General features: G+C 40.4%; 1 protein-coding gene across 1 annotated transcript in view; it reads left to right on the top strand.

Moving 5' to 3' along the window:
* Positions 1 to 12,556, top strand: part of ptprga (protein tyrosine phosphatase receptor type Ga) — a 390,193-nt gene that overhangs the window by 28,140 nt on the left and 349,497 nt on the right. The window lies entirely within an intron of this gene.

The following is a 12,556-nucleotide window of genomic DNA, read 5'->3' as shown; positions in this document are numbered from 1 at the left end:
GCGTTTATTCATCACAGCTGTCACCTCCCTCCACCACATCGATGAAATACACTCTGCCAAAAATGATCCAGAATCAATAACTGAGACTGAATGAGAGTTGTGTTCATGCCATAACTCTTTTTAATAGCTTGTGGTAGGCTTCACTATGAGCAGCACCCTGTTTTCTTCTTTATACCTTCCTCCTGGTCCCAAAAAAATATAAATCACTGATATAGCCACTTAATGCATGCTCTTTGGAATTCCCCCCATCTTACTCACTGGCACTGGACATAGAGCTGTAAATAAAGACCTTAACGTTCTTTGACAAATGGCCTCAGATGCTATACAGGCATTCTGCATGTGACAGGACATTGTAAGAGAAAGGCAGCGGCAAGGACTAATCAAAGACAGTGTTCTGAATGCAGACGACCTGCTTTTCCTTGCATGCTTTTGAGTAATTGATAAGAGAGGACAGGTGCGTGTCAGACGGAAAGTGTGTGGATGATTGTTTTAGTTGGTGAATTATGTGGCTGCTCTAGCTTTAGTCATCCTCTCAACTCATATCCCCAAAACCAAAGTCAGCCTGCCAGCCAACTAGTCAATCAGTTTTTCGGTCTGAGGCTGCTGTAACAGTAATAGCTGCAGGACCCTCCCCCATGGCCAGTGCCAAAACAAATAGGCCAATTAGTGTATGGGGATTGTTCTGATGGCTGCATGAGATACAGACCCTGGCATCATGATGAGCCCTCTCTTTCTGTGTGTGTGTGTGTGTGTGTGTGTCTGTGAACGTGTATTTTCGAGGCAACACTAGTGTTTCAGCACTGTAACAGCAAGGACACTAGATTTTTTATATATACTGTATATACTTTATATATATGTACACAAGCAATAAGCAGCAGTCAAGCAAAGCAATGCTCAGATTTTCTGTGCATTGTAAAATAAAAAAAAAAGAAAAACAAATTTTGCCACAAAAGAACTAGAAAAAAATATGCTGCCAAAGATTTGACGATATTTCACAGTTTTAACAGAAATAGCACATGGATTGAAATTGCACATGGTGGGTATGGATAAATTAAGTCCAGTGTTTACTTAGGTGCACAGTAATAAATATATATGTGTCACAGTAGAAAAAAAGTATATATGTATAGGTTGAGTACTTAAAGAGACTGAAAAAGTAATATTGCACAAGGTATTTTGTGAATGTGATAACAGGCTGAAGTAAACATAAATCTCACATGCAAAAACAGTCTTAATACAGGCCCAGTGCTACATGAAGCAATGCTGGAGCTGAACACTCTGACAGCTGTTGGAATGAAGGACCTGCGGTAGCGTTCCTTCTTACAGAGTGGATGCAGAAGTCTGTTGCTGAAGGAGCTGCTGAGGGCCCCCACTGTGTCATGGGGGTGAGAGGGGTTGTCAATGATGGATGTCAGCTTGGCTAACATCCTCCAATGCCTACGTCCTCAATGGTGTCCAGAGGGCAGTCCAGGACAGAGCCAGCCCTCCTGACCAGTTTGTTCAGTCTCTTTTTGTCCCTCTCAGCACTTCCACAGCCCCAGCAGACCACTGCGTAAAAGACTGCAGATGCAACCACAGGGTCATAAAAAGTTTCCAACAGTGTCCTACATACTCCAAAGGACCTCAGTCTTCTGAGCAGATGGAGACGACTTTGGCCCTTAATTAAATTATCTCCAACCTGTCTTGTGAACATCATCCAACATCATGCTCTTCCATTTCACCATCCAATTAACAGAAATTGTACATATGAAAAAGCCTTCCACAAACATCTAGTCTAAGTTCTTACCCAAGGAGTTGGATCTTGAGCCATTTTCAATAAGAAAAAAAGAGGCAGAGAGTGGGGCCCCAGTGGCCGATGGGCCAATTCATCAACAGTCTTTTTTTCTATGACCGAGACGAGACAGCCCTGACAACATTAAACACTAACTGTGACTATATCAACATGCAATACTGTTGATGAAAAGGACAAGACTAAGATATAGTATGAAAAATGAAAGCAGTACCAAACTCTCTGTTGGCAAAAAAAGGAGATGAAATATTACTCTGACACTAACTTCTTTTCAGTACATTCATTTCGTGTTCTGTGATGCGCACGCCACAACAGGACGACACCAGCAGCACAGACAGTGATCACAGTTCAGACATGCATGTGTAACTGCAAGCACTCCAATATGGAGGGGAATGGTGGTGTGGAACTGTAGTGAGTGCATGAGTGAAGTAAGTGTATGGGAAATGCTGATGTTTCAGCTGGATTGCACATCTCTTTAAAGCAGCAGTAGGAGCTTCAGTCTTAAACTAGTGAGCTAATAGCTAATGCATATGCCATGCAACCTTAAACAACAGCCAAGTGTGCGCCTTACACCTGAGCTTACTGAAGTGACTAACTGATGTATGTAACCAAATACATGCCAAAATACAAGCAGCATCAGATCACACACTCATACTGTATGTGTGAAAGGAAAGCACTGACACGCAGCACATTTTGTTTTTTAGTTTAGAAGACTTGTTGGAAAAGAAGATGTTTGAGTGAGCAGTCATACTTAAATAATCTAGATAATGAGTTCATCAATAAAAGTGGTTGAGGCAGCTGGCCGCCTTTCCAGAGCCTGGTTCTGCTTGAGGTTTCTACCTTCTAAAAGGAAGTTTTTCCTCTCCACTGTCGCTGAGTGCTTGCTCATCTGGGCATTGTTGGGTCTTTGTGGATAAAGAGTTTGGTCTGAACCTGCTCTATAGGGAAAGTGTCCTGAGACAACTTTGGTTGTGATTTGGTGCTATAAAAATAAAATTGGATTGAATTGAATTGACGTGGCTAGTTTGTTCTCATATTTCACAAAAAAAAAAAAAAACGCAAATAAGAACTTATTTATGCTTATTTACAGTCCTCATGCCTAATATACTTTATCTTCAAGGCATTAAGCAAGGAGTGTCTCCGCTATGCATGATATGAACACCATTACCATACTTTTTCACAACAAAGGAAGTCAGTAGGGTGTTATGTGTTCCATTTTAGCCATTGCAGATCCAAAGTTGACAACTCTGTTTGGATTCCCTCTTTTTGTGTATTCCTTAGAGGAAGTTCCGAGCAACAGGCTTTGAGCCTTCATGGCCATGCTTTTGTGGGAGTGGAGGTCAATGTCCATGATTTATGAAAAAAACAAACAAAAAAGTCCTTTTTTCTGGATTTTGACATTGTACCTCTATTTGGTGCATTTACTTTCACTCCATCAAAACTGATTTTCCTATAATATTCACAATTGGATCCAATCTTTGTCAAATTAAGACATTTAGTTCTTGTGACAAAGCTCTCAGCAGATAAATGATAACTTCCTGTTACAATCCAACCACAATCAAAGCACAAGCCATGCTCAATGGCACTTTAGCAGTGATAATGAGGGAGGGACAAGCACTGCTCTTTCATTTCCCTACATCCTGCCAGTCTGGGGATTGAACTGGTGGCCTTTCAATTACAATTGTGTCTCTAATCTTTAGGACACCGCTGCCCCCAATGACACCCTACAAAAGAATAATCCCTTCTTAATACTTTACTATATAAAAAGACATTAAAAGGTCTGCTTGGCTATTTTGTAAATGAAAGTCAAACTGAGGTAGTAACATTTTCAGTATACTGTCACTCTGCAACACTTCCTGCACTTCTATTATTTGAGGAGGCTCCACTGGTTCCCCCTCCCTCAGGCTACCCTGGCAGATCAGTTTCCTCACAGCTGGAGGCAAATAAAACTTTTGGCTATTTATAGTTTGCAACTATATTTCCAATGTCCATACTGTGACTGTATTCTCACTTTGTTATTATGATCATACTAGAATAAATGGGGGCAGTCCACTTGTCTTGGGGAATTTAAGTCCACAAGAGCTTGTCTTCGTGGCCAGTTTAAGTCCAGCGTGGACTAGTAGGAACAGAGCTGCTAACTGCTCGGGGCCCTGTGGCGAGCCATCATGCCGACGTCTCTCCACATCACTTGCATGTCCAGGTTTCTCTCTCTCTGTCTCTCTGTGTGTGCAATAAATTATTAAAAACAGTATCAAGATGAATTTCTCCCAAGGGGCATTAATAAAAGAATGTTTCATCAAAATATCAATGTGATGAAAATGTTGTCATTTAATATTTTTAACCATATTTTTGTTGTATTTCTGTGCTTTCACATGGCTGAAACATTGCTGTTGGCTCTGCTGTTTGCTAACAGTAACCGTCAGAGAATAACAAAACAAAAAGACCACATACACCATCATCTCCTAATGAAAGTAATCATGAGAGGAGACATGTCGGAATCCGGGTCAGCTTAGTTGATAATGTCTGATCACATTTGCTCTGTGGTAATGAAGTGGAGAGGCTCATAGTAGTCCAGGATTGCCGGCTTTTCTTTCGCACTTCAAATTTTATGTTGTTTAAAAATCTAATCCATGAGGACATTCAGAAGCAGAACAGCGCTTACACAGTTATTGATTGTATTTTTTTTTCCAAGTCTGATAGGTCAACTGGCCGATTGTATTTACTGGCCCAGCATAACGTTTTACTGGCAGTTTTTATTGTTTGACCCTGCTGTGTATAGGAAGTAATGAAAACCCTCTGAGTTTCAGAAAAGTAGAGATACTGTCATCACAATTATACAATCATTTAATAGAGTCTTTTTTTCAGAAATATTGTTGTTGTAAAAATAACTTACAATATCATGACAATTTGGCATACTGCCCAGCTCTGGAGAGCCGTTATCCCGTTGAGCAAAATGTTTGCAGTGGAAATTGGCCTTCCTTGAAAAACTGTCTGGAGCTGATTGCTGAGCCTGTCTTCAATCTGCTTCATGTTGTCTTCTCTATCAAGAATCTCCATTAGCATCAGAGACTTGCAGGAAAACACAGCCTGCCTTGCCTGACCAATTCTAGGTCTCCATGTGGCCCTCCACTTTTATATTTGAAACTTCACATGTACAACTAATCAAATATGAGTGCCTGATTTTCTATTTGTCGTATTAGATTTTTTTTTTCCCCATTGTATTATTGCAACTTTGTATTATAGTTTAAAGAGTTTGAATCCATTTCCTGCCACTGTATGTACATGTGACATCTGATTATCGCCCAGCTGCTGTTTTTAGAGGCCGGCAGCACATGTACATGCATTGTGTGATTTCATGCCTTAACCTGGTTTCTTTTAGTAATCTGCTGTTCGCTGTGTATGTAAAACTTCTGCCAGCACCAAAGCTGCATGAAGTCATGTATATATGTTCTGTCTCCAGCAGCAGAGACTTCTGGGACCATTTTAATTTGAGTCCCACATGTTCCTGATGTCGCCTACCTCCTGGTGCCACAGCAGAGGGAAATACATCCCCAAGGAAATACTGCTCTCGTCTCATCTGAGCAGAACTGTGGCAGCCATCTACTCAAATCCCCCCCCCCCATGGGAATATACTGGCGTGCCCTCAGCCAAGAGTACTTAACCCTCAAAAGCTTAAACAAATGGAAATAGATAACGGTGGAATTATCGGTGGATTCTTTGGAGAATAGGTGTGTGGCATGTCTTGACGAGATAGGACAAAGTTCTTGGAGAGGCTAAAAAAGTCGACTTTAAACCCTTCCCCTTTCAGGCTTCTTCTTCATTCTTTGTCTACGTTGCTTGCCCTAGAATTTAACCCTGATGTGAACACTGTGAGTTCTGTTCTGATGTCACCCATCTTCTCTGTCCGTGTTCTTCTCTCTGACTGAAACTCTGCTGTGGGCTTGTGTTGTGTATATTGTATGTATGTTGGACTAGCAGCACATCTGCCTCCAGTATTAGCAGCTTAATTTGTAGGCTGAGGAGGACTGGGTCCAGATCTCAGGGACTTTCTCTGCTAGCAGTAGCCTGACCGTCCATCATGATACAGCAAGATTCACTTCACATTCTCATCTTAAACTCACTGGACCTCATTTGTCAGGAACTGCAAACATTTGATATGCAAAGGTCTGACAGGCCCTGGGCCAGAATTTAAAGTGTTGTTTATGTACTCCCTCGTCTGCGGTGCTCAGCACTAATTGCTATGGTGTTTTTGCTCCACACCTCCCTGTGATCATTTGTCAGTCACAAAGTTGGCCCAGCACGGATTAGTTTCTGTATGAGAGTTCTTCTTTGTGTAGGCATGTAGGCTGCTGCTGGTGTTGCTAATTTTTCAGCTCTTTTTCTAGTTATCACAATAGAAAATCCATCCATCCATCCATTATCTATACATGCTAATCCTGACAAGAGGCCTGTTTCTCAAAACCACTGCTTACATGCATATAAAAATGACTGCAGCACCACATTTCACAAGCGATTGTAAACTGCAGACACATTTATGAGTCTTGCATCCATGCTCATGTATGGGTCACACATATTTCATTAGTAAAGCATGAAATTAGCATTCAGCAACAAATTATTTTGTTGCTTATCACTGCTTCCATGTTGCAAATTTGGTGAATGGTCACAGTGGGTAGGATCCTTTCCCAGCATACACTGGCCAAAGGGCACTGAGGGCACACTCTGGACAGGTCAGTCTGTCACAGGGCTGACACATAGAGAGATAATACATTCACACCTAGGGGCAATTCAGAGTCTACAGTTCAGGCAACATGCATGTCTTTAGATGTACCATTACAATTAAAAAACAACATACCATCAGGCTCTAAAAAAGCCAAAAGATGGGAGTGCTGCCTGGAACTGTTTTTCTTGTTTTCTTTTTTTTCTTTTACTTTTTACGATGGTGCTCTTTGGTAAAGGGCTGTGTCCATGGGAAACGAAAGGAAAAAAATACCAAGGCACTTATCTTGATTTTAGAAAAAGTATTAGGGAGGAGCCACACTCGTCAGGGAGGAGCCGCACTCATCAGGGAGGAGCATTTTTAACTTCTTCAGCCATGTAATTTAAGAAAGGCTTTTTAATACTTTTTCTACAATCAAGATGAGTGCCTTGGTATTTTTACATCAGGTTCTGTTCTGTTCCACACCAGTCACACTGACATTTGGAATTAATTACTAGCCTTTTTGTCAAAAGTATTCAGTGGCTTTGAAAGAACACCAGCAAACTGATCAGGCTGATCACGGGTCTATCATAATCATTGCAAGAGAAAAAATGTTTTTTGACACATAATGATTCACGCATAATGTAACAATACACAATAATTTTGGCTGACCATGTTTTGGATCAGGTCTATTTTTCCTCGTGTCTATTCTGACCATGTTTGGCTGTCCTCAGGTCCGATTGTCAGATTGGGTCACTTTTTCTACTCATGCTCGTTGGGTTCAGCCAGAATTTTGGATCCATTAAAGACACATGAAAACTTCACAATCTAGTATTGTCATAATACATTTAGACATTATAGTGTCATCCACAGAGTGGCCATGTCTTCCAGAATGAAGATCTGAAGCATAAACAAACCACATTATTTTCTTTACAATGCCTTTTTTGTAGACAGCATTACTACTGATGGCTTTATTAATCATCTTTATGGTTACTACTCCTTTAGCTTAACATCTCACTGTACCAACTGCCATCTTAGATGAAATACTGTGCTTTTACACCTTATTTGCACACACCTTTTTACATTTTTTCTTCTTCATACAGTTACACATCTGAATGTGTAAAGGTATGAGTCTGGTGCTTGTTACCTTTTTTTTCGTTTGCCAGCTAATTATCTGCTCTTCAGGTTCCCTCTGATTTTAAAAGGACTCAAGTGATTTCCAATTTGTTCCTTTTGGTGAGGTTAGCATATTTGCAGCCCAGACTCTCACTTAAGTAACACAATCTCTCATTTCCTTTGCTCGCCTCCTTGCTGCCTTGCTGTCAGCAAATACAGTACACAGACACACAAAAAAGGCAAATAACATTTTAGAAAAAACTAGATCTGAGATCTTTATGGAAAAGCAGAAAACAGACACAAACACAAACACACACACACACTTTCACTGTATGTGGCAGTATGTAGCACCTAGATGATGCAGATGCTTTTAGTGCTAATTCATACATGTGCTCTTGGTTTCGTAAATGATGATGTGTACATACATACACACATAAGCAAGAAAGGACTTTTTATCACTATGACTGGTGGTGTTTTGTGGTGGTGGTGTTGGATTTGGGGTGAGAAAGTCTATTGAGATTTGACATCTTCAACTGCATGGAGTTATTGAAATCATACAGCCAATACATGCCACTGTAGCTCTTGGGGTGTGTGAAGTAACAAATTGTAGTTCCCTGTATAAATAAGGGGCCTAGATATATGTCACTGAATAATGTCATGTCATACAGTGTAGCAGTACAGTGTAATACAGCGTAGAAGGTGGGGATGATTCATGTAAAGAAATGCATAATTAGTCAATTAAGATGTTTCAATGTATTGTTTTAATTCATTTGTTCATCAGCTGTTTACTTTTGTAAATTTAGCCAACATTTGTGTGTGGCATAGCCTGAAAACCAGACTGAATTTCTATTTAATTTCACTTTTCGTTTTCAGTGTTATTATTTCTATAAATTGACTCACCTGGGAAGAACAGAAAACAATGAAACTGAGGGGAAACAAGTGAGACCTGTGTTGACCCATAATGTATTAAAACTTTAGTATCTTCATTCATTTTGCATGTGTTATTTAGCATTAGCCCCACCAGCTAAATGACTGGATTTAGTGGTGCAGCTAGATACAAAGGTATTGTCAGTGGATATAGTGATACTGCATTAGACAATCTGCTTCCTGTTTACACTAGCACACACATGCCCAATGTACATGAACGGTCTCATGACTTTTCGGCATGCTAATATGGACAGAGATTATCTCTGAAACAACTGTCATCTGAACGATGGTAGTCTTGAACATGGCCTGACTCTGCAGTAATATTTTCATCAGGATCCCGAGGAGCCCCGTCTCATTCCCAGGGCGTCAAATACAGACGTTTCATCGCTCCTCTCTGTGTCTCAGAAGGTACCCTTCAGCATCTGTATTGGACTCATAGCACCTACGCCACGTGACGTAGGTAGAAAGAGTAAAGTCCTTAGAGGGGTGGATGTCATGGCAGAACAGGGCTAGAGGCCAGGGTTCGTGTCCCTTGTGAAACAGAAATGTCGCACACAGACATTAAAGCATCTGTATGAGATGCAAAGGTGCGTGAAAAAGTGGTGTCAGCATTTGACAACCTGGGGGGAGAACATGCTGTCCATACGTGTACCTGTGTATGCTGAAATTAACAATCATATTTTTTATGTGTTAGGTTGATAATGGGTTCATGTCCCATGGTTGAAATTAACAGCAAGGTTTAACTGAAAAAACATGAACATGACACAAATCCTTCTCTTCCACTGGGCTGGATGCGCCACTCCTGTTTTGTGAGATTCCATTGCAGTAAACATGGTTGTCACCACTTTGTCTCCCTCGTCAGGCATGTTGAATCAGTGATGGGCCTCATGCTCTGCAGATTTTCATTTCATGCAAATGCCACAGAGGCCTATTTCACTGATTACTTTTACCTCCTCTCTGGCTAGAAGGTAATCAGTGAAATCAGCTGGTGTGACACATGGCTGTGTCTCACACATTGTTGCCCATCTCTGATCTAAATGCTGTTTCACAGACTTTTGAAATACTGAATCCTTTTGCTCAGTGTGAAAATGGATAGAAGCATTATTGAGTATTGTGTTGTTTCAGTTTCAATGATATTCAAACATGCATATCAATCCAACTAGGGACACACTCAGGGTTTCAAATACAGGGATGCTACACGGAGCTTGGCTCCCCTGAAACAGACATGAGCTCCACATAAAGCCTCATTTAGCTTTCATAACCTCATTTCCAAATTCCAGGGGAGACTGAAACTAGCCTAACATAAAGAATTTTTGTTGCCATTGTTTTCTCTCTATATATTTATGTTTTCCTGTATATTTAGGTTACTAAAATCAATAATAGGCTAATAATAAAGCACTTGCATGTTTATTCACACATAATAATTTCTTGTTCTTCTTTGTGTTGAATAAACACAAAGCTTTCTGTCAATGCACCATACACTGACTTTTAAAGTTGTCTAATTTCTAAATGTATTTTTAATTTTGTAAAACTAGTTTTATGTAGTGTCTTTATTTTTATGGTGTGTATGGGCAAGAATGTTGAAATGACAACAACCTAGCCTTGGACAATTTACATTCTTTCAAAGTAAACTCATGGTGCATTGATGTGTGCATGTGTAAAGTACCTCCCTCTCTCCACCCTAAGAAAATTGAGCTCCCCCAAAACCCACCGTGTAATTCCAGCACTGTATATGTGCTAATCACATATTTGCTCTCCAGTGTAGATTCTGATAGCACATATTAAATCCAAAGTTGTGATATCCATTTTTTAAAATGAAGTCCAGTTGTCGCCAGACGGTGTTAAAGGCTCTCTTGTCCTCTTTCATCTGCTTTTTCCTCCCTCTTTCCTCCCATCTATCTCCCCTTGCTGATTTGGGTCCTCCCTCCATCCTCTGTTCTCCTCACCCTTCCTCTTCTGTCCTCCTCCTACCTGTGAGAGATCAGAGAGGATCTTTCACCCCACTGAGATCATTTCACAACACCAGGCAGAGAGGGAAACAAGTACAGCTTCACTTGAGCCAAGGGGAAATGTACTGAACGTGTGTGTGTGTGGGGGGGTGTTATATATCAACTTTAATTGCATGGCCATCCTTATTCACTGACATTACTTTCAAGTAGTTTTGATCTGAGGCTGTTTTTTATGACATCAACTCCATCCAACACCTTTGGGATGAACTGAAACATGACTGTAGGCCAGACCTTATTGCCCAACATCAGTGTTAGACCTCACTAATGCTCTTGTTTTCTGAATGGCATCAAATACTACTGACATACTGGTGACACTGTTCATCTTTTTCAATCCAAATTATATTCTGATTTGTAAGATATTTGTAGAATTTATTCCTTCTTGTGCTGGGCTGAAGGTGATGGTCCATGGATTTATTTTCAGTTTTTGGAAGTGTACCAAATACTCTGCTTTTCCTACTATGTGTACCAAATTACCTACATGTCTTGTTAGTTATTAGGAAATTTAAGTACGGACCTGTACAATAAAGTTAAACCCGTATCCCAAAAAATGAGTAAAAAATGAAACCACAAACAGACCTACACACAAAGGATATCGGCTTCCAACACTCGGCAGTACTAAGGCAGTCGCCTGATTGGCCTCATGAGCCATTTGCCTTTTTACGGCATTGGCTGCTATTACTCAAATTTGAAAAATCAGAGCTTCATTTAGTTACAGTAGGGGGTGTCATGGCTGTACAACTGCACAGTGAAATCAATAGGGACAGACTGGCTTCGCTCACACATGCTACACACTCCCCACTCCACTCCAATCAGAGTCAACTTGTTCTCCTTCATTACTCTCAGCCAGGCAGCTGCTTCTCTTCCTCTCTTTTCCATCGTCTAATTTGTCTCTCGCTGTCTGTCTTCCTCACTCCTAGCTCTTTCTTATGTTTCATATCTCTGTGAGTTGGTTCAGTCTTCAACTTTTGGATCTGCAGCAAGTTTCATACTGTAAATTTAATAGCTTTGGGTTTTGGAATGTTGATCAGACAAAACAATAAATCTGAAGAAATCAACATACAGTATGCATTGTTTGTGGTCATGTTCTGTAATTAAATCTTTTGGGGACAGTATTTTTGTGAGAATGAACTCAATCCTCCATTAGAATATGACTGCTCATCCATCCTTCTTCCTCTCAATGTTAATAAGGATACATTAGACATGCATTAGAAATATATGTTACTTAAACGGATTGAGCCTGAGCCCCCTGCAGTTAAACTGTGGTGCAGGCTGTCTTCAGTTCAAAGAGGCAGTGAAAATAAATTTAACCACATATGAAATCTTTTTATCATCATGCCTTCTAACAGGAACAGACTGTGGGATCTTTGGATGGGCATGCTAATGGGCAGGTGGGGCATTTTTTTTTTACTTTAGACTAAATGATTAATCAGTTAATCAAAAAACTAAAGACAAAGATAAATCCATTAAAAAAAATGTCAGTTGCAGCTTAAATACAAACTAAAATGAGAGAAAACTTGCTGGCAGTGATGCAGCGCTCACAAGCCAGTGAAGGAATTGCTTTTATATGTTTTACTATACATGTGATTCTTTTAATTCTTTTCTTCCTCCAGCACCCACTGGGACACTGCGCACAGGTTGGCAGTCTATAACAGAGGTCCCAGTTTACGTGTTATAAATTGATGGTACACTATATTCTATACAATTTCACTATATTTTTCCTCTGCTGACCAGCTGAGCTCAGAGCTAGAGGCCCTTGGGGACTTGAGAGCTTGTTTGGATTTGCACAACTGACAATGAACAAACAGTCTCCATGCATGTGCACACAGGGAGCTCTATCCCTACACACACTCTACAAACTGTGACCATAATGCACAGCATAGCCAGGAGCTGCTGGAAACTCAGAATTCTACAGACAAGAGCTAACACTGAGTATCTCATCCTGATATTTGAAGTTTATGAGACTAGTATACCAGAATGAGAAACTGGCATCAGTCCACTGGGGTGTTGTGTGCATTCTAGCAG

Source organism: Chelmon rostratus, chromosome 2, assembly GCF_017976325.1.
Source record: "Chelmon rostratus isolate fCheRos1 chromosome 2, fCheRos1.pri, whole genome shotgun sequence".
In the NCBI taxonomy this organism is placed as follows: Eukaryota; Metazoa; Chordata; class Actinopteri; order Chaetodontiformes; family Chaetodontidae; genus Chelmon; species Chelmon rostratus.
This window is presented reverse-complemented; position numbering and strand designations above follow the sequence as displayed.